Source organism: Chelonia mydas, chromosome 27, assembly GCF_015237465.2.
Source record: "Chelonia mydas isolate rCheMyd1 chromosome 27, rCheMyd1.pri.v2, whole genome shotgun sequence".
Classification (NCBI taxonomy): Eukaryota; Metazoa; Chordata; order Testudines; family Cheloniidae; genus Chelonia; species Chelonia mydas.
Genome location: NC_057860.1, coordinates 15,925,728 through 15,949,384, shown reverse-complemented (window position 1 = coordinate 15,949,384; position 23,657 = coordinate 15,925,728). Strand labels below are relative to the sequence as shown.

The window sequence follows — 23,657 nt, the reverse complement described above, 5'->3', positions numbered from 1 at the left end:
GGTGCTCAACCTTTCCAGACTACTGTCCCCTTTCAGGGTTTCTCAATGTGTATGTTAATGTGTAGGAACAAGGCAGGAAGGAACTGTTTGTTTGATCTTCCTATTTACTAATAATTGTATAACACTTAACACTTTACATTTTCTGCTAGAGAAAAATATTGCAGACCGCTGTCTGACACATTCTCCACTTGTAACCCACAGGAAGAAATTTATAGCACCTTCTCATGCCAGCAGTGAGAATCAGGGAGGATGTGGGGAAGTTAGGCTGTGTATCAACAACCATAAAATAGAGCTGTGTTTTCTTATTGCAAAAATCTGTTTGAACTCAGTGGCTCGGTTCACTTGGCTATTTCCAAGCATTAGATCATGTCACTTGGTAATGTTTTGGTTGAGATGCATATATTCTGCTACTGCTTTCAGGGAGCTTGGGTGAACAAGAATTTAGGTCTCAATCCATTTTCCTGAATAAATGCACTTTAATGAATAAACAAGTACAGCAACAGGAGTTACCTGCAGGCTAGGCCATATGTATATATAAAATTAGAATAGTTTGTTCATCACTTTTTTGCAATCTCCTCTTGTAATTCAGGCCACCAAAATGTTGCTTCCTGCCAATGTGTTCATTTTAACTCTGAGAAGAAAAATAAATCTGATAAATCTGAAGCCATTTGTGACATATTATGGATTATGAATCATGGATCCCACAGCATTCGTCTGTAGAGAACTGTAGCTTTGCAGAACTTTAACTTCTCAGTAGGTACCTCACATTAAAGAGACATTGAAGTTGCACAGTTAAAATTACAATAAATAAACAAACAAACAGAAGCAAGAATTAAGGTTCTAAACCCAACACAGTTTCTGCATTAAGTTCTCTCCTTAGATTCCCCTCCTGCTGGGAGTCCCCTCTTTTTGTGGTGGTGGGGAGGTAACATATGGTTGTTCCTCATTCCCTTTCCTCTTTGCAAAGTTCTTCTTTCTACCTTGAAGGAAATTCCAGCGAAAGAGGAAGTTAAAAGCCAGGAGGAAGTTTTGGAGAAAATAAATAAAGACAGGTAAGGGCAGGTTAGAGCTAAAACCTTTTAGACTGTAAACTTTCGGGGGCAGGGCCTGTCATTCACTATATGTTAGTACAGTGCCTGCACAATGGGGCCCCAACCCAGCTAAGGGTGTTTAGGCACCACCACAATAAAATAATAATTAAGCGGGTTAAATAGTCTGGAGTTTCTAAGTCTCAGAATATGAAAAGCACCTAAGGTCCTTACTGAGGCTATTTATGTGCTGGCTGCAGCACTCGGGCTTTATCACTTTTAATTGTAGCATGAATTACAAACCAGGAGACTGCGACTGGAGGGAGAGTAGAGCTGGTTGGACAATCCAGCAAAAAAATGATTGGCAAACATCAAATTATTTTGTGTTTGTTTTGGTGTATATTTAAATTTCCCATGAATTTCAGCTTCCAGTTTTTCATCCAAAAATCCAAACAATTTTAATTGAAAAAATGTTTTGATAACATTTTTGATCATCTGAAAGGAAGAGTCATCTGCTTCTGTATTTCTAATGAATCCCATAGTCCATTGAGACAAAAGGCATTGTGGATTTGGAAAGATTGCGACTGCCTGGGAAGACAATCACCCTTTATTTCTTAGCTGCCACTCTCATCTTGCTCTGCGCCTTAGCTGTCCTGACATTTTTGTGTACTATTTATAATAGATCTTGTTTTATTTTACAGCCCGCCCTGTACAGTGACAGTGATTCCAAACCTCCATTCACAATCAGTGCGTTATTCCTACTGGAAATGCGTGCTTCGAGGTGCTAACTCCATCGTGGCTCTTTGAAAATGTTCCGGCACAATCTTCTTGGTAACTGCTTTGAGGCTTCCCCACAAGTGGCTCCTCCTGTGTTTCCTGGCTGCTGCCTCAGACCGCAGCGATCTATGTGGTTTATTTCATAGCTGCTATATGTTTATGGAAAAGAAGAGTCTCTGCAGCGCCAATGTTAATTTAGAAAATATTTTTTGCTGGCAGCGCCTGCCTTACTAGGGGAGGAAGAAGAGCTAACCCTCCGTGTGGCCTGCATCATGCAGGAAAGCATACCACCAAGCCCAAGTGCTGCAGGAGGAAGTGCTGAGGGAATAGGACGTACAAACTGACTTCTAGGAACTACCTCACACCAACTCTGCTGGCACCCGACACAATCCCGTTTCCAAGTGCCAGGTCATTGGTTAGAATGTTTCCTAAACTTTACAGCCCAAATTCTGCTCTTCATTCTGCCATTGTACATTCAGAGTCAGTTAATGACCCTTAAAACTGCTCTCAGTGAGGCACCCCTCTCCAAAGGTGAAAGTCATCAAACACACATGACACACTTTGTGTGTGTGCACCTGTGTTGTAGGCATGTACTATTAAGTTTTTAGTTTAGTTTGTTTTGGACACCCAGAAAGAAGAGTGTTTCCCAGAATGCAGGCTGGGAAATGTGTGTTTCCACTCAGGGTGACTGGCGGAGATGGGCAGGGATCGGTCATTGTAAGGGGATATCAACCCTCTCTCAAAGGAGTCTATCTGAGAACCACACCATGTTTAGCACTGGCTAGGGGGCTGCTGCCAGTGCCAAACACCTGGGCAGGAGCTGCACAGTGCTGAATAATGCTTGTGACCTGGGTTTGTTTTAGACTCCATGGGAGTTAATCTGGGTAAATCCAGAAAGAGGCTCCTTTACCAAATCTTCCGAAAAGGCAGCTTGGCTCTTAGGGTGCTTCATCATCAGGGACATTCTTAGTCCCCGACGGCTTACAATATTAAAGCCTCTAATCACATGCTTTTAAGGAGACCCCCCCCCCCGCCCCCGTCACTCCCCGTGGTAACAGGTTCAATGGCTTTGTGAATCCCACCCATGCCTTAAAAACAAACCCAGTAAATGGCTGGTGACAGAGTTTTGAATGTAAAAATAAGCTTAAATAATATCCCAGGAGACTGTAAATTGTATGCTCCACAAAGCTAATGAACCAGCCAGCCTTTTCTACCTATAACTTCAGTTTATATAAAAAAAAAGTTCTCATAAGCTAAAATTGGGTTCAACATATAGTTTGCAGAAAGCCTAAAATTAGTTATGTAACAATTTAAAATGTACATGCCTCTAGTTTGGAATATTTCTTTGTGGCCACAAAAGCCAGGCCAAGGGCAGCTCTGTGCATGTGTGGTCCCCCAAAACAAATCAGTTAGAGGAAAATATTTCCTTGGCATGACAAGAATTCACAGCATTTGCCACACCTGGAGAAGCGTACGGAGAGGCATGCATCCTGCCTGAGAATGTTAACAGTGTGCCCCTATTTTTCACTGAAAAAATGCTTTGCTAAAATTTTTTGACCATCTGAAAGGAAGTGTCACCTGTTTCTGTATTACTAATGCACCCCATGGTATTTAAGAGTCCCTCTCTAGCAGGGATAGATGAAGCTGTGAGTGTCAGGAGCTGGGCATCCCTGATCTCATCTCCAACCACTAGCTCTCTGACTGGGATGGGTGTAGATTCAAGTGCTAGAAGTCACCTGCCCTGGCAGTGGAGAGACCTACCAGGACCAAATGCCAAGAACTTTACCCCTCCAGTCTCGTTTTTCACAGATAAACACAGATCCTTAGACCAGAAGCTGTGACCCTCTCTGCCCTGCCCTTCAGTAGAGATGGGCATGAGTCCAATCAGTGCATCTCTTCCCAGGCACCTGCTCTTGGTAGTGATGCATGCCAATCCTGTATCCAAGTACCAAGAGCCATGCCACTCCCTGCTCTCCAGATGGGATGGTCACAGGCCTGAATGCCAAGGATCCTGCTCCTGTTGCCACGTTCTCTCCAACCACCTGGGAAAAATGACTTTAGGTGTTAGTTATCCTGGGGTCAACACTTTGTAATTTTCTGGCTGGCATGTCTGTGTCATCACCGTTATCTCTTGGATGGAATCAGAATTGTGTGCCTGTGTGTCACAGTCTCCATCCTGCGAACCGCTAATGGAGACTCTCCATTCTCAAGTGGCCAGGAGCAATGATGATGGAGCAGGAAGACCTGAAATTCCAAGTGGCCACAGTGCTCATCTTGGAACAGCAGTTCCTGATTATAATATTATATCATTGTAAGGAGAGCAGTAGTGTATTGTTAACAAATATGTGAGGCACCATCTGTGTGCATAGTGCTTTGTACAACAAGTGGAGACAAAATCATTACAATCTATGTGAGAAATCACAGGGGGAGATGACAACAACCAAAGGTATGAGGGAGATTTGCATATAGTAAGCACAGGAGGCTTTTTCTTTTCACACCAGGCAAGTGCTCTCTCTTTTTAAAAATGTGTTTAGATTTTGAGGATGGTGTGGGCAGGTTGGTGGGCCATCCACTGGTAGATTATGGGAAGTGGTGGATTTTGAATAATCAAGGATGATGGTAGCTCCAGGCAAGAAAATAAAGATATGAAAAATACAAGAGAAAGTGGATTAAGATAACTGCATATCATGTGTCGGGTGAGGAGATTTACAAGTAGGAGAAGCAGAGGGGTTATTGGTGAGACAAGTGAAAGAGACGGAAAGTGCCCTACAGGCCCAGTTTGGTTCTGATTTCTGCTTTGCTTGCTCAGAGTTTCTCAAGCCTGTGTATACTTGATGTTTTGCATCCTAAATTATAAATATCTGGCAATGCAGAGACATTTTTGCTTTTGATCCACAGTTAAAGCTGACTGTGAAAATCCCTTCATAATCGGCTAATAGTTCATGAGGTTAAAACTGTTGTTGTAGCACAATCTGTGGGAACAACACAAGAGAAACATTTCCTGCAGAAAGAATGCTGAAGTTTAATTACTGCACATCCCATGTGGGAGGGTTTCAATTTTTAGGGCCCTGTGTTCAGACAGTTACTAGGTAGCCAGCTTGTGCAGGAATATTGATGCTTTTAGTCTAATCCCCACTGTGCCAGAGAACAGAGTAGGGGCCCCATTCCCATAACGGGGTAGAAGGAATGCTACATATTTCGCTTCCTTAGGCCTTATTGCTGGGTACATTGCTACTGCAGGCAATTTAATTAATAACTGTCTACATCTCATCATCTATCATTAGCAAAACAGGAGGTGGGGACCCTTCCAAATGCATGCTGTACAAATAAATTGAAGTTGTCTCAATCAATCTTACAGGTTCGCTGTCGATCAGCCAGCTTTGCTCTTCCTGCAATTCAATTCTCTGACCTTATCTCATTCTCAGGGCTGGGCAGCTATTTGTATAACGTGAAATAAAAAAACCCATAAAAGCATGGTGAATAGTTATTAAAAATGAAGCCTCCCTGTAATAATATTCACCAACTTCATAAGCCCGTTTACCGTCAAATTTTAAATGTGCTGATGAGCCATCAAGGAGGAAGGTTTCTGGGGCTTAGAAATGTATAGGACAGATCCTTGAGATATCAGGAAAATGCTGCTTGAACAACAAAGGCCCAATCTAGTGGTCATTGAAGTCAAGTAGACAGGAGCCTTTCCACTGATTTTAATGGCTATAGGTCAATCCCTTGTTTTATATCATCTGTCTGTATATGTCAGTGGCTCACCGTACATGATGTTTTTCATCTTTGTTTGAACCTGAGATCCCCTTTTGACTTTTTCATACGCAAATCCCCAAGGAATTGAGATACCTATGTGACTTTCACTTTTTAATGACTGAGAAGTAAAACTCCCCTCATAACTTCTGAACCCTGGTTTGCAGGAATATTTTATAGAAAAGGCCAATACCTGATGACATGAGAGGGGACAGGCTAGAGCAACAGTGACGGAAGTCTCCTTCCAAATCAGATGGACTCTGCCAGAAGACCTTAAACTCTTCATTATTAATTAATTTAATATTTTTATTAATTATATTAATGTATTATTATTATTTATATTTCAGTATTACCTAGGAACACCATTCAGAGGTAAGGGCCCTATTGTGCTAGGCATTGTATAAATACAGTCAAAAAGACAGTTCCTGCCCCAAAGAGGTTACAATTCAAGTAAAAGACTAGAGCTAACAGGTGGCAATAGACAGACTAGGGAGCATGATATGGCAGTGGTCTCAGCACACAGTGTACAAAGGCCTGATCCAAAGTCTGTTATGCTCAGTGGAAAAACTTCTACTGATCTTGATGGGTTTTTGGATTGGGCCTAAGTGAAACTTTCTGCCACTTCTGTCATAATCTGTGTAAATACCCTCACAGTGGCGGCCACCTTGGCTAATGCAGGCTGTCTCGGCCCTCGAACGGCCAAGTTTTTCTCTGTGTGAGGAATTTTTGTGTTAATTTGTGAATGCAGAAAGTGTTGTCTATGCCTATGATAGCAGAGCAGTGTCTGCAAGAGACAAATGACGGGGTTTCTTTGCTACAGTTTTGGCTGGTGTCCTTCACTAAGTTTCTGGAGAAGCTGTATCCTTCCTGGAGGGAACAGAAAGGACTGGATCAGTTCCCAGTGAAGACTGTCAGGGTCCTCCTTCAAGTAGGGGTCTGGTTGTCGTTAAGGAAGCATTTGTTAAGTCTCTACTCACGAAACCATTCCTCGAGAGCCATGGACCTGCTCTCCCAAGCCTCCCTCTCCTTGGGAAATGTGTTTGAGAATGCCGTGGCAAAACAATGTGGCCATATCCAATGTCCAAGCTTTGCTCCTTCTTCCAGTATTTCAATGGGGGTGTTGCCCTTGGAGGAGGGAAGAGTTATTTTGTGATGGGCTCAGTGACTGGTCTGAATACTAGTTGTGCCCTCTAGCAAAGCAGTAACTTTTTCCCACAGCCAAAGTGTGTCTTGTGGCCACATAAAGAGCAGAGTGAGGCTGAACAGGCTCCAATTCATGGGTAAGTGCAAACAAGAAAATGCTGATCCTGTGACCTCGCAGGTTCTTATCCTGAGCCCAACAATACCATTAAAGGAGAGCTTGCAGACCATGGTGACGGGCATGGGATAGAAATTGAACAAAAAAGCCTCTCCCCCCCATATCTGCTACAACCTTCTCTGACTGGTTCCTTTGAAAGAGTCAATACAAAGGGTCAGATGGGTGACCTGGCTAGGCGGGTATTTTTCTATGATATGATTGTAACTGTGACCCCTTTTGGTCTCAGTAAATTGTCCTGTTTGAATGGAGCCAAGCTGAAATAGCATGTTGTACATGCACCAGGAAATGATCTCATAATGTACAAAGCCTCAGTCTGCAGGTGATAAGTGAGGGCCTAACAACTTAATCTCATCAACTGAATGCTGCTTTGGCTGAGGTCCTGTGCCAGGCCACAATGTGGGGGCTGGAAAGCTATTTTTTCATGTGACAGACTTAAACAGGTAGTTTGAATTATTATAATACAAATGTTCTATTCTGTGCTGTCTGTGTCCTAGATTCTTCTTACTGAAATGGAAGAAATACCACAATGCATTTTACAGACAGTGGGACAAGCTATTATACTGACAATTGCCTTTTGGCTATTACATTTTGGATTATGTATTCTGGAAGTCTGATGAAGCTGATTTATTATTGTCTTTAATCTCTTCCTGTTTTATGGTGGTCATACCTATTAACAATTATAGTTTAATTTTAATTATTGATGATACCTCTTCAGAATGTACTAGTACATGTTCGGCAAGCTATCCTTTAATGGTACTGAAGCTGGTATTATAATTCCTCACTATAGTACTGTCCTTACTATTAAATCTTTGCTGGGAAATAGGTAGAGAGACCAACAGTGTATTTGTGTATAGGGGGATCTGGAATGTTGAGAACGATCTGCGTTAGGAAGATTCCACTCTAGAAATTCACCCAGATAATTCTTTACATTCAAGCACATGTGTACAACAAAATGCCATTTTTTTCTTTTTAAAAATGTTTATTTTTCCAAAATGTACATCTAAATTATGCCCAGGAACCAGACGGGCACATGACTATCTCAGCCTCAGGAGGACACAGAGGCTTCCTTTGCACCATTACTTCCCCTCCTGAGCTGGGCTCCAGGCTCCACAATCAACATAAAGAAAGGAGACGGATCAGCCTGGAGACAGCTGGCCCCTCTCTTGCTGGTGCTGATTTTAATTCAGAGTCAGAAAAGGTAGACAAGAATTTTATTTTTTCCAGCATTTTGTTTGTTTTTCAAACCTATAAAACTTTAGGATTGTGACGTCTGAATCAGTCTGTATGCTGGATCTAAAGACACAATTGTGTGGTGTCTATTTGAAACAGAACCTGCTTATCCCACTGTGAGATCTAAACATTTGTGTGCAATATTAGATGTGGTCTCTAGTGAATTTCTAATCCTCAGAAGGAAGGAAGCATGTTCCAGAGACAGACAGCCAAGGGAGAATGTCTTGGCAGTGTTTTCTTTTACCTTTTTGGGTTGCTTTACTTTGCAAATAATATCTAACTGTATATTCTGATAGGTCATCACCTCACAGCAATTGCTTACTAGCTGCACCACAAATAATGTTACATTTTATCACAGCCTCCCTGCAAAAGACAGCAACAAAACACATTGCTCTTTACCTATGCTCTCCCAAAGGAAATTCAGCTGCACTGTGCATGCATGGATGGCTAAATCAGCTACATAATAAAATATTTAGTGACTTTGTGCACTGGGCGAGGCAGGGCTGCTGATTCAAAAGTCAAGCAAATATAGAATCGTGTGCTCCCTGTGTGTATGTGTGCACTACAATACAGTACATAATTCTATACTAATCGTACATGAAGTAAACTGTATTGGAACAGCAGCCGAACATTAAGTATAATAGTGAAATTGGTTAGCTTTCCCATATACACAGCAGTTAAATTAACTTTGTAATTAACTGTAACAGCCCCTGCATTACACCTAAGAAAGTTGACCTGTGTGTCTGAGCAGTTATATTACCTCATATGTATTATGCAAATAATTTATATAACTACAGCCTTAAAGACTGTATTGTAGTGATTCATACACACAAGGGGCAGAGCTAAGGCTGTAGGGGGAAAGTTTTATTTTTGTATTTCTTGTCTTTGCATGCTCATTAGGACAGCCATTAAAGGCTTTTTAGAGCATACATTTTCATAAGGCCTTTCTCATACTTATTTGTACATAGCATCTCAAGGAAGTTACACTCTCTCTCCTTTGTAGTATTTGTACCCCTAACACAAAGGGAATGGCTATTTTGGCTAGCCAGTTCTGTCGGGAAAGGCCCACCCAAACTGAGACAGAATCGATTTACAGAAAAAGGTAATTATGCTTCAATGAAGGAAATATGAATTCTGGATTGTGTTGGTCTTATTTTAACAATTTTTTTCACAATTAATTCCTCCTGTTCAGGTGCCTGAAGGGATCAGTGTGCTGCAATTAAGAGAACATTTTGAAGAACAAATCATTGTTTAATTGTACCATGGTGCTCAATCTCTGTTGTTAGACCAAGAGCTGGTTGCTCTTATGCAGTTCTGAAAGGAAAGAAAGCAAAAAAGGGTTGGAAGTTAGTAACTTAATATACAGGAGGCATTAATATTAGCTTTGGATAGTCACTAGACTGATTGAGATTGGGGCTGTGGGGGCAGGAAGTTGAAAGTGAGGACAGAAGTTTATACATCATAGAGTGGACAAGGTAGAGCTATTGGAGGGACTGGTTTAGGAACAACATTTATTTGTTATCCTTAACCTCCTTTCTGCTTCCCTGGTCCAGCTGGGTCTACTTTGTCCCCTGGAACAGGTTAGATCAGCTTAGGGCTGGCCTAGCTTGTGCCCAACAGCCTATGGCCCCAAGGGGCCATTGCAACTGCTGGGACTAGCCAGCAGTGTTCCATGCACACTGCTAGTCCCTCGCACCTGGACCGTGTTCCCTGTAGGGGATGGAATAGGGTTGCTGTATCAGTCCTGCCCCGGCCAGGGAAGCCCTTATATCAGAAGCATCTCCGGGGAGGGAGGCAGATCCCCTGCCTGCCTGGTCCATTTGCACCAGCTGTGCCACAGGACAGTGAATTATGCCCATCGACTTCAAGGTGTCCACTCAATGCACATTAAACTTCACCTGCACAGTGAGCTGGTCCCTTCAGCTCCAGCTAAAACTTCTTAGCTCTCAAACCCTAATTGCTGTTTTGGCACAGGATTCTGAGTTGTTTCCTGGTTGTTTGTATTTACTTGCACAGTCCTCATTGGACATGGTTTTGAGACAAATATAAACCCAGCCATGGCCAATTTAATAGTTTTTTGGGGGGAGGTAATTTGATGGTAAACCATAATTACTAGTACAACTGATATCTTAATTTCCAAGCCAATCTGAGGAGGTGTTTGAGGCACGAATCAGGCTAATTAGAATTCTGTTTGCTCATAATAAATAAGGGATAATTGCTAATTGAGTCTGGTTCACATTATTTTAAGATGGAAACTATTTTAAATGTGAAAGTTTGTCTATGCTATTCCATTCCATGGCAGGCCCCAGGCATTCTTCGCCTATTAGCCTGTGGAAAAAACAGTCTCAGATGAGACTCAGTAACTCCTAGGCCAGAATTTTCAAAAAAGCTCAGCACATTGAGTGCATGTTGGGTGCTGAGTTCTTTTGAAAATCTGGCCCCAATTGTGGATACTGAGCATTTGAAAATCTGGCCTTAAATGAATTTTCCAAGGCCACACAGCTAGTCCACAGCAGAGCTGAAAATAGACTCCTGACATCCAGTCCCCTGCTCTATTCATTCATGACCAAACCACACTCCCTCCCAAACCAAAAATTGCAGGTTTCATTGTTTGTGCATCCATTCACGGCTATGAAGCCATGATTTGTGATTAACATGAAGTACAACAGAGGTGCTGTGCTGGTGATGCTGATACCATGAGTGTAGTTATATACACTGTATGTATTTAATCACAGACATGATATTCACCCATTTTCCACAATCCTCTTTCCTCACTGTTTGCTGGCCTAAATTCTAGATAATCCATTTGCAAGGATAAAACTATATTCTAGCAAGCACTGAAGAAAGCTATATAAACATTTTCTTCCAACTTTTCTTCCTCCTTTTTGCCCAGAAACTCCAATAATTTGGTATGGAAATTGTACATTAGAAATATGCACTAGAGGGGTCACTTTTGGATGATGTATTTGTTCAGTTAATTTGAGATTTATACTGCATTATCAAGATTATAATAGATTAATTTAAGAGTTTCATTTCTAATTAGTAGAACTTGCTTTTCCTTTCAGGTGCAATGTATGACTGGGAGCAAATACTGCTAATTACAGCAAGTTCACAATTACCTTTCAATTTCAGCAGTTCCCTGAAGAACAGAGTGAGGGAGGAAGCAATGCAAGGCATGGAAATAACATCCAGTATTTAAGTAATTAAAAGGCTACAGATAAAGTTTTATCTTGTGGCATCAAACTGGAGCTCTGTTTACTCTTAGGATGAATAAGGAAAGTGACATTTAATTGCAAGACTCCCTTTCCCTGACCATGGACAGTCACCCTTCCCACCACAGCTCAATAAGTGTGTTCTTGATCTGCTCTGGAGCCTATTGTAACTTACTAACACACTCCTCAGGCAGCTGTTTAAGACTGTCCTCTGCATCATGAGCTTCTTAAAGCAGATGGCAAGGACAGGGAATGCCAAGTGTTAGAGTGGGCCAGAGGGTATGGTAAAGGGCACAGTGGCCAGTGATGATATTTACTCCAAGCTGCGGATATTCTCAATAAAATGAACGATTTGGAGTGGGCAGATTGGCAGTTCCAGTTACTCCCATTTTAAGTTCTTTCATTCCACCATTCGAGACCTAACAAATAAAACCAAGGAATCTCCCTTTTTACATGAGTGTCTGTACCCATAGTCCCAGGGCAAATGCTTCCCTTATTTACAGGAGGGCTCAGGGCCCTGGGAACCCAGTGAGGGGAAGAAAGGGGGTCTGCTCCTATACTTTCTTACCCAGATACAACTCACTGATTCAGTCAGTCAATCAAACACCACAAAGGGGTCTCCCTTAAACCTACAGGCTCCCCACCTTTGTCTTACTACCCAGCTGGCCACTGTCATGGCAACCACAGAGACCATTCCAAAAGGAGAAAACTGCTTCAGAGTAAGAGAAAGCCTGTTGACTGAGCGTGCCTGATCCCATTTCCATTGTGCTGAAGACTGTAGGAGATACAGTCTCTTGGAGGGAATTCTAGGGCAAGGGCAACAGGCAGGCAGTGACAACTGTAGCTATTCATTCTCTGGAAGAGAAGCACCTGGACAAGAGGAGATTTCCTGAAAAAGCAATCTGGGTACAGATGTCACTACTGGCAGGTACTGCTGGGAATGGTTCTTTCTGGAGTCACTATCTGCTGCTTTCCTTTACCTGGAAATGCCTTCATTAATTCTCCTACAAACTGTTTTCTTAGTGCCTCTGCTAACACATGTGTATATAGCAGGTCAGCCCAATCCCATCCTGGGTTTGTCCTTTGGGAAGGAGAATCCCTCAAAGGGATGAGTGCGCCTTGCTACGCTCCTCTAACAGCAACGAGGTGCACGTGTGGTGGTTTTAGCCAATGCCTTGCTGGCATTCACAGAATGTCATGTACCTTACTGAAAATGTACCCCCAGGATCTGATCTGAATTAGGGTCTTATCAAATCAGCTTCTGACCACTGGCTTTGTGTGTGTGCATTCAGGTTTCTTATGTCTTCACCAGATGAAAATTCCCACCCCACATCTCCTGCTCATCACTTCTGAGACCATATCCCCCTCCCACCTCTTTTGTAACTATTATAAAAATTATCCCCTGAAACACAGAGGTCAAAGTTCATTTAAGCTCATGGATGATGTACCTCTGGAAAATCCTCTTTCTGGAGCTGCTCTGATAGACACTGCAGGGGCCCAGAGTGAGGTGTGTGTACAAGTAAAATCATCTACCACTTCTCCATGAACCAATGCTGAGAAGTTCCCCTGTTTTGGACACATTTGTCTTGCTTAGGCCACTTCACACACTACCACCTGCACAATCAAACCATAAGCAGAGTTCTGTGGTCGTGTGCCCACTGCCTGCATCACTGCCTTCAGGACACTTAAAAAAAAAAAGATACATGGGGTCAGATTCTGCTCTTGGTCCTTCAGGAAAGAGCTGCTCAGTTGATGATCAAATTCCAAAACACATTTCTGAAGAATCAAACAAACCAGGTTGATGAATGTTCCATAATCTGAATGTAAAAGCCATGGATCATCTGGACACACAACCCTTTTTGGAGGCTTGGAAACTGTTTGAATATGAGGTCAGATTTGGTAATGGAGTTGAAAATGTTGATGTTGCCTAGCAGGACTCTTAGGAAAGCATTGCTCTTATGCCTAGGGATTTGACCCAGTATGGCCTCTCTTACGTTCTTATTCATTACCTGTTAGGTTAAGTCCCGCTCGGGCACCTGGCATTGGCCACTGTCGGCAGACAGGATACTGGGCTGGATGGACCTTTGGTCTGACCCAGTATGGCCGTTCTTATGTTCTTATGGTATAGAGCATGGTTTTGAACACTGTTTTAAGATAATTTATCTCCGTCTACACAGGCTAGCCCAACAGCATTAGAAACTGGGTTTTAACATGGCTGCCAATCACTAGCAGAGGCCCAGTACAGACACGGCCAAAGGGCCCATGTTGTCTTCATACAGCAGCAGAGTAAATGGCAGAGGCCCATTTTCAGAAGACTGTATGTGGGAGAATGGGCTTCCTGCAAGTCCCTTATTGCCCTGAAAAGGCTGCAGAGTGAGATTTTTTCCCCTTACCCCTTAGACGGTATTTCATTTATTTATGTTAATGTCCATCCCCTTGATATCTGATCATGTTATAGAGACTGAAAAGGACTGCTGCCAACAATTGGCAAAGAACAAATAAGCAGCCCAGTTCCACATGGATGAAGACTACCTCATCTTTTTGAAGCAGACTGACTGTCTTTTGCCTATTATTGGCCTACAAGAACTCCTGCTGGCAAAAGGCACGGCCCTGCCATTAATGTTGCATCTCTTTAAGGCCATGCTAATGCAGTTGGCATTAGAACAAACTGAGATTTCCCAAGAAGTGTATGGCTGCCAACAAAGACACATCTTGAGGGACCATTACGTATGGTATTAAACTGAGAGCACTCTGTCAACATCTGATGCAGTTTGTGGAAAATTCTAAGGAAAATAAAACCAAGCCATTTCCACTGTAAGATTTCAAAAAAGTTCCCTCTTTAGCTCTTTCTACCAGATGCATTTTCATTCTCCACTAGTACAGGCTGCGAGCACATCTTGTTATCATCCCAGATTTCCTTCCTGCAGATTTTAATTGTTAGTGCTGCTGGTTCAACCTCCTGGATGGAGGGAAAGGGACCTGCCCATGAATCCATCGCATTGTATTAGGGAATGCTTTCAGTGCACCAGCCTGGGTTGTGTAACCTTTTGTTGCTGGGATTTCTAGTTGTGGCTGTCATCCCATGACCGCCTTCATTCTGCACAGCAGGTTCATGCTGCACAGAAAATTAAGTTTAAACATTGGGAGCTACTAAGCTCAGTGTCAGAGAAGTGGATGGTTCATGGGTTTGATACCTGGTTCAGTGCTCCTGCTGGTAGCAGCTGATCTGATTATTGTCTAACGGCTGTTGACCAACCTGTGGGAAATGGGTTGGCTGGTCTCAGCCTGGTTCCTTGTGGGAAGCTGTTAACATCACAACCCTATAAACACTGCCATTAGCCCTCTTGTTGGCAGTCTCAGCCAAGAGGTAACAGGTTAAGGCTCATAGAGGCTGGCAGGCTTCACTACCGCTGACAGGGCCTGTGCACCGGGGGAAAGATCTGCAGCCCCTGTGATTTTTGTACTTTTGCTGAAAACAAATGTCAGTGACACTGTGGGAAAAACCCTAACTCTGAATGCTCTGTAAGTAGCTCCTCCAAATTCCAAGCATGTTGTCCTAGAGGGTGGAGCAAGCAAAGAGGCCTCTTGGCAAGGCCTCTCCTCAGCTCTCAAATGAGGCCATTTTGGAATGGAAAAACACGCATCTTTCACTCATAAACACACAGCATTTCACTCCTCCTGATGCACCAACTTCCCTCAAATTAGGTAAAGTTATTTCTCTCTCAGATGCAGATGAAACATGGGGCAGGTGAGTCTGCATCATTAACCTTCTGCCAGGCCCGGTGGGCAAACTACATATATTCCCCTAGCACCTGCATTTCCCAAGGGGGACATGGCTGCCTGGAGACCGTGATGAGGCTGGCGGGGGCTCCCCTCACCACATTCCAGGTGGTGAGCATTGTCACAGTCATAACTGATTAAATCAGGAGGGGGAAGTCCCATTTCCTGGTCCCCTGGTTCTGGGATTTGATCACAGAACAAAATTCTGCAAACTCCAGGGGACAGTGCAGGGAAGGTGGGCAGGAGAGGACACAAGTCTCCCCAGAAACACAAACAGAGTTACCATCACCTGAATGATTCCTCGCCTCTGGCTAAGCCCAATGTCTCATTGCAAACCTGCCCCGCACAGTGCTTTCCTCGGAGCGGCCAATGAAATCTGCTTGCAAAAGTATGATACAATGGCTGCCATGTTACCCAAACAATAAGAAACTAGGATCTTGGCTCTTTTAACTTGCTTCACCCCAATTCTCCATCCATCCAGCAGCCTCCCCAGGTCCCAAAGCCTAACTCAGAATTTCCCCTGTACAGGATGCCGTGTGTGGAAGACTAGCCAAGGAGCGTGAAGGTGTATACATTGGGATGACGAGGCCTCTTTGGGAGGGGCAGTGACTAGTTTCACTTTCCTGAAGCGAGGCTCACACCTTCAGAAGTTTGGGAATTGCTGAATTATTTTGAGCCTGATCCCTATGCTGTCAGCTGGGCCTCTCCTCACTCTGCCACAGCTAAGGTTCGGTTCCTGGCTCCTTGCACTGATGGCTGATTGTCCCATTCTCTCTTACTCATAGGTCTCTCTTTGTTCTGTCCCAAAGACCACTATTGTGGGGAGGCCCTATATTGGCCTAGTACCGGTTCTTCCATCTATTCCACAGCCTCTCAAAACCTGCACATGCCCAGTCACTGCTCCTGACTGGGCCTTAGCTTGGCTTCCCTGAGCAGCAGCACTGAATGTGCCTCTCCCAGCCACCAACAGTCCTCACAAGGCAAGGGAGCTGGTTCCAAACGCTGAGGGAAGGGCCCACTAGTCCCTGTGCATGAGAGTTTAGATTGAGGTAAAACCAGTTAACATATGCTGTTGCCCTGACCTTAAAAGCCACAAGACTCTTCAGTAAGCAGTTGCCCAGTACCCTGACATGAAGGGATCCATTATAATCCTTTATTTTTATATGGAAACAAAAACGGCAAGTGAGATTGGGCCTGAGAATGAGACGGCTCCATTTTTCTACCTTAACCTTTGCATCTCCGCTATTTTCAAATGAGTCCTGAGTCACAGCAGGAACCGTGGTGCCTTGCTGTCCTCGAGCCATGAACCACAGGAGTAACTGTCCCTGTCAGCTTCTTGTGAAGGCTTCTGCCCTTCAGACATGCTGGTCCCATGATGGCAGGGGTCCAGCAATGAGAATAAATAGCTTCTTCCCTTGGGCCCAGACAACAAGCTGGCGAACACACTTGTAATTTGCTGAAAGGAGCTTGGAATGTATAAGCTGTAAACATGAAATCAAAAACAAATGAGGCAGCAGCCTTGAGGGGAGGGAAGGAGCTCTGGACAGGGAGCATGCGCTTCGCAGATCTGTGGACAGTCTGGTGTTCTAGAAGCGATGGCTGACAGGCCTGCAGAAGGACCTGTGACTGGTCCTGTGGAGGGGCCTGCGCTGTCTTTCAGGTAAATGTGACAGGAAGAGAGTTTGTCTTGGGGAAATTTTTGCGCCCTTTGCCTGCTCCTGGGTGACCCTCATCCTGCTAGGCTCTGGAAGGGCTAAAACTGAGCCATCTTGTTACCAAGAAGGTTACAGCTTGCTGGAGTAGCCCAAGTATTATCTATTTGAAATGATCTTTTCTCCCTCCTCTTTTCTCCCTCCTCTTTCAAGCAGCTCAGGACAATTTTCAGGCTGAGGGACACCATGTTGCTGTGGCTGTTCAAGTTCATAATTCCCCTCAAAACTTGGGGATTAGATCCAGTGCAGGGAGTCTGGCTAGAGTTTCATGTTTTCCCTTGCTGGCTTAGTAAAGGGCAGTGCTTTACCCTTAACAGTGATTAGACCATGAGGAATTTATTACTATCCATTTCAAACTCATGCCTTGGTCTTTCCTCAGTGCAGCTCCTGTGGTTGGTCCCTTTCATTGAGGGGAGCTTCAGATTGTCATTACTGGGGCCTGACCCTTCTTCCTTTGAGAGTCTGCACTGGGGCTCTCTTCTCAGCTCCAGTCCCCAACGGAGAAGAGAGAAGAGTTGGTAATATATTAACAGCTGAGGTGCCAGCTCACCCAGGGCATGCCTTAGGCCCACAGACTGGTCGGATTCCCTAGGTAAGGTGCAAAGCACAATTGTCAGCTGAACCCTGCTTAGCACAGCTCCTTCCAGTTTGGCCAAGGGGAGCTCACTTCTGGTTTACATGGAAAAATAACCAGTGCTCTTTGAGAAAGACATGCACAAAAATCCTGGGTACCAGGCCAGGGGACCCCAACAAATGTTTTTAGTGTGAAACATAATGCAAGAAGTTAAAGCTCTTTGAAAATGAAAATTGTACCCACAATTATATGCAAGTGCAAAAAACGGAAGGCCCGTTTTTTAAAATCTGGCCCTTTATGTGCATAAATCCCTGCTGGTAATGTCACTGTTCAAGTGAGCTGTAGCTCACGAAAGCTTATGCTCAAATAAATTTGTTAGTCTCTAAGGTGCCACAAGTACTCCTTTTCTTTTTGTCTTCTAACCAGGAATTGTTGGTGTATATTGCCATCTAGTGGTGATGAGTAGGAGTGCTTAAAGGGAACATTCATTGCAAGAGCAGCAACACATTATTATCTTATTTACAATTAGTTTCCAATGAACTGTAGAGGGTGGATCTTTGTTCACATCTGGAGGAAGATATTGTGAGGAAAAGGGAATTTTCAAAAAATGGTTTGTCACAAAGCCCAGTCCCCCACACTCCATATCCTCATAACACCAAACATCCAAACATACAAGAAACTGGTTTAAAACGTTTCTGTACTTTAACAACATTATTTCTTCCACAATAATCATTTAGGATAATTCTATGTAATTTGATATAATAAATAATCTCTAGCATCTTCTATTCTATTCCAAGCTACATACTTTTACCCTTCTACGCCAATGCCACAGCAGAAAGTGGAGGGGCTTTCTTACTTACTTGCAGTACACAAAGACAAGAAAAGTTCATTTTTACTTCCAGTGTAGGGTGGTGGGTGAAGTGCTCTCCTTCAGTTTCACAGCAGGGAAATACTGCTTCATCATGGAATCTCCTTCAGAAGGATAATCCAATAGCCACAGGCCCTTTCATTTCAAAGATAACTTTCAGATCACACAAAATTCTGCCATTTTCAACCATTCACTTCTCAAATTTCAGCCACCTTCTGTCCCTTTTCATTATATCATCTAGTCTGAACTCCTGTGTATCACAGGCCATTAAATTTCACCACATTAGCTGTGTTGAAACGGAACTGTTGTGTGCTACAGGCAGAGAACAGGAGAGACTGAGGTGCCACCAATGCTTAAGGCCCATGCAACGACAGGGGATTGTTTAGGTGAGATATACCTGGCAGCTGATCTGTGCTCCAGGCTGCAGAGGAAGGTGAAAAACCTCCAAGGTTCCTCCCAATCTGATCTAAGGGAAAATTCCTTCCCAACCTCAAATCTAGCAATCATTATGACCTGAGCATATGAGCAAGACACAGCAGCCAGGGATCTAAGAAAGGGAATTCTTGGTACCACTTCAAACCAGCTCCTGTCTAGTGTCCTACCTCCAGTTCTTGCCAATCACTGATACATCAGAGGAAGGTGAAAGAAACCCAGAATACATCTGGCCAATTGTGCACTGAGTAAAAAAATTCCTTTCTGACTCCAGTAGGTGACCAGCTGAGATTTGATTATAGTCCTTGTCTGAATGCAGAGCTACAAGTGTTATGAGTATGCTGGGGGCAATGCAGAACTTCTGTTCTCTCCATGGTCACGAGGGCAGGGAATGAACACTAGTAACAGACAATATCTCAGACAAAAAAAAATATCTTACTGACAAAAAGCTTTGAAAAACATGCACATAGAAGTAAGCATCCATCTGAGATATACATAGCCAGGATCAAACCTTTGAATAGATGGAGTGTGGGATGAATGCCATTGCAGTAAGAGGTGCACACTGACAGAGTGACAGAACCAGACTTTGGATGGAGGGGGCTTGAAATAACAAGATTGTTCTGTCATTTGTTGCCATGAACATGGAGAACTAATGGCAAAGAAATACTAAAAAATTTGAGCTAGCCTCGGCATTGAGCATGCAGCCACTATGCCTACCATGCTACTCCACATGAAATCCTAACGAAACATCAAGTCTTCAACATTCTGTGATATAACAGAGATGGGACTTGGAAAAATTGTTCTCATTTCATCAAATGTCAAATGAATGTGAGTTATAATTTGGTCTCTTCTGACCATTGAGATCAATAGATTATAAGGCCAGAAGGAACCACTGTGACCATTTAGTCTGACCTCCTGTGTAATACAGGACATTGGACTTTCCTAAATTATTTCCTTTTGAACTAGAACAGATCTTTTAGCAAAGCATCCAATCTTGATTTAAAAATGTCCAGTGGTGGTTAATCCTTAGTAAATTGTTCCAATGATTCATTACCCTTGCTGTTAAAAATTTGTACTTCTTTCTAGGGTGAATTTGCCTAGCTTCAGCTTCCAACCGTTGGATCTTTTTACATCTTTGTCAGTTAGCTTGAAGAGCCCTCTATTAACAAATTTCTGTTTCTCATGTAGTTATTTGTAGACTGATCAAGTCACCCCTCAGCCTTGTTTTCGTTAAGCTAACTAGACTGAGCTCCTTGGGTCTTTCACTATAAGGCATCTTTTCCAATTCTTTAATCATTCTTGTGGCTCTTTGCATAAAGCTAGTAGAAATCAGGCTGTATAAGAGTGTGAAGTTTGGTTCAAAGTCCCCAGTCTCTAAATAAATCTCCTTTGGAAATCTGAGCAAAATATCTGCTTTTAAAACATCATGATTTTTAATTTCTTAACACTCCAGCCCACACACATTGTCAGCAGCTGTATCTATGATATCCTACAAAATCCAGGAATCACACTTACCAGTCAGGAGACAGATTCTCCAACACTCTCAGCTGTAGCAATCTATCCAGGTATAACTTATTGTAACACTTGGTGCTCTCAGCCAGGACAGATAGGATATGTTTTAACAGTAGCCACTGGTATCAAAGGTTATTAACTGCTGTCTTGTGACTGGGGCACCAGGTTTTGTGTAACCCTGATCCAAGCCATGTGTTCCCCCCACATTCCGACCCTTCACCCAGATCTCCGTGTTCCTGTGAACTTCTATCTCCTGCCCCCGCCGCACTAGCTTAGCCAGTCAGAACTGTACAGAACTCCCAGCCCCTGGGGCATCTCCACTGAATTTACTAGAAACTTACTCATAAAACTACCGAGAGCATACTGTTCCATCCTCAGTACATTTTACATGTACCTGTTGCTCACTTATTTAGAAAAGAGCCTGAGTTTAACTTTACAGTCATTTTAACCAGAAATACATGATTCACTTGACAGGCACAGAAAAGCTCAGCTGAACCTAGTGGCCTCATTGAAAATTCTGCTCAGACAAACCCTGAAAATGTAGAAAAGTGGAATCATAAATCTGACTCTGACAATATAGAACAGAGCTTTTTAATCAAACGCAAATCAGAGGGTGACACACACACACTCACTCCAGGAGCTCGCTACCCAGATAGTGTATGAACAGGGAAGCTTCTTTTGTGTGCCCTTATCATTAATGTTTCAAATGTATCATTTCCAGGGCAACATCCTTGCTATTTACCATCTATTTTGTGTAGTAAATATTACTGTCAGTTTTGTTAAGTGAAATTGTAGATGCCAAATACAGTATTTTGCTCAGGATAAGGTTTGTGTATCCAAAATGCTATCAAGTGCGTTAGAATGATGATGTATTTGAATCTCTTTCTTATTAGTCAGATCTGTTCCTGAAAGTGGCCTGGCACTGCACCAATTCAGTCATTTGTTGTCATAAGGCCACAGGACAAGACAGGCTAACATCACCCTTCCTAGGGGCTGCCCAGAGTTCCGAGTTCTGATCTATTGGATCTAAGACATCTACCACAGTACCTAAGTGAGACAAGATGGGTGAGATAATATCTTTTATTGGACCAACTTCTGTTCATGAAAGAGACACGCTTTTGAATTTACACACGGCTCTATTAGGGTTGCCAACTTTCTAATTGCACAAAATCAAACACCCTTCCCCACCCTTTCCCAAGGCCCTGCTTCTGCCCTGCCCCTTCTCTGATACCCCAGCCACTGCTCACTCCATCCCACCTCCCTCCATTGCTCACTCTTCCCCACCCTCACTCACTTTCACAGGGCTGGGGCAGGGGGTTGGGGTGCTGGAGATGGGTGAGGGATCCAGCTGGGTGTGAGGGCTCTAGCAGGAGGCTGGGGATGAGGGGTTTGGGGTATGGGAGAGGGCTCTGGGTTGGGGCAGGGGGTTGGGGTGTGAGGGGGTTGCAGGGTGCGGGCTCTGGGAGAGAGTTTGGGTGCAGGAGGGGACTCCAGGCTGTAGCGGGGGTTGGAGTGTGGGAGGGGACTCTGGGCTGGGTCAGGGGGTTGGGGTACGGCAGGGGGTGCAGGGTCCCAGCAGCACTTACCATGGCTCCCAGGAAGCAACCACCAGGTCCCTGTAGCCCCTAGGAGCATGGGTGGCCAGGGAGGCTCCATGCGCTGCCCTCGCACCCACAGTGCCGCCTCCACAGCTCCCATTGGTCACTGTTCCTGGCCAGTGGGAGCTACTTAGCCGGCACTTGGGGTGCAGGCAGTACGCGGTGCCTCCCTTGCACCTAGGGGCTGCAGGGACCTGGCGGCAGCTTCTGGGAGCCACATAGAGCCAGGGAAGGCATGGTGTCTGCCTTAGCCCCTGGTCCCTGCTGCCTGCCGACTGGATGTTTACCGCCAACCGGAGCCGCCAGAGTCCCTTTTCGACCGGGCGTTCTGGTCGAAAACCAGATGCCTGGCAACCCTAGGCTGTATCTGAGTGCTCATCTTAAGATACTGGAATTTGGCTGGTAAAGCTAAGTATCAAAACTGCTGGAGATTGTGGGGAATGAATCTACAAATGAATGTGTAACTTCTCCTTTATACTGTTTTTACTGTTTAATAGCTGGTTTTATGTATCCTACTATGTAAACCCACCCTCGCGCCGTAGGCTTCAGAATCCCAGCCTAAACCACAACTTCTAATCACTGTCTACACAGCTATTTTTAGGGCGCTATCATGAGCCCACTACCTCAAGTCTGTTGACCTGGGCTGGGACACTCGTTCCCTCTCACTGCAAAATGCTTGTAGACATATCCAGAGGGTCCTAGTGTAGAGCACAGGCTGCTCCTGATGGTATGTAAGTCACATCCTGTAGTTGCAGAAGAAAAATTCCTATGATTTCATCTTTATTTAGCCTTATACTTTTTAGAACTTCAGATAATTTCTCCTGTAGTAACTAGGAAGCTATAAATCGCCCCTTTATGTGTGAGAAAAATCAATTGTTATTTGACATTTTACCTTAATATTACCAACTTCCTTCAACTGCAATAAAGAATCCATCTGCTTTTTATTTTACAGGCAATTAGTAAGTCACCTTTTTTTAATTTCTTCACATTTTCTATCAAACTAACTCTAGAATTAAAAGAGAAAAGCTGTTTTATGGCACTGAACTTATTGAATAGGATGGATTTATCTGCAACCCTCTAGGTACCAACATTTATTAATTGCTTTTATTGATCCATGTGAGCTTTTTAACCCTTAACAAAAATACAGACATCACTGGCCCAACATTAGGAAAATCTAACAACCAGGATTTTCCTTGCACAATTCTGAACAGAGCACGTTTTAGGAGACTAGTAGGTCTAGATAGACTCGGCATGATGCCACACAAGCTTCCCAAATATGGCTCTGCCAATGCTGCTCAATCCCCACTTCCAGCCCTGCTACAGCATCCAGAAGGACACAAAGCACTTTACCAATTGATTTACAAACTTTGGTCCCAGTGCTGAACTGGGGGCTCCATGCAGACACCAGGGTATCCCTGCACAAAACAATTAGGAGCAAGGCCCGTATATGTAGGAATTATGTGTCTGACTGCTGAAATGCAGCCACCTCTGGTAGAAGCTGTTAAATAATGCATACTGCATAGTAACACCTCACAATAATTTAGAACAGAAGGTGAAGAAGAATCCTGTATCTGGTTGAACTTGCAGGGGAAAGTTTAGGTAGCTGAACCAAGATTCCATTGTGCTAGGTACTGCTAGCCAGTCCTTGGGGTCCTACATACAGCTCTGCTGATACCCCTCAATCCCAACTACAGCCTCTTCTGCTATTCCCTGTGTTTGTGTTGTGAATAAACCTCCATGATGGTATGCTGATAACATCAAACTCTCCTTGTTTGTGACCAGTTTGCCTTCTCTGAAATCCGTTATCCCTCCCCCTCTAGACCATCCAGAGACGCCCTGACAAAATTACCTTCCTTGCTCGCT

General features: G+C 43.7%; 1 long non-coding RNA gene across 1 annotated transcript; it reads right to left on the bottom strand.

Moving 5' to 3' along the window:
* Positions 1 to 9,362: 9,362 nt before the first annotated feature.
* Positions 9,363 to 20,279, bottom strand: LOC122463922. Its single transcript, XR_006287682.1, has 3 exons — positions 20,200 to 20,279; positions 18,245 to 18,387; positions 9,363 to 9,420 (listed from the first exon to the last, which is right to left on the bottom strand). It is a non-coding gene; the product is annotated as an uncharacterized LOC122463922 (long non-coding RNA).
* Between the last annotated feature and the right edge of the window lie 3,378 nt (positions 20,280 to 23,657).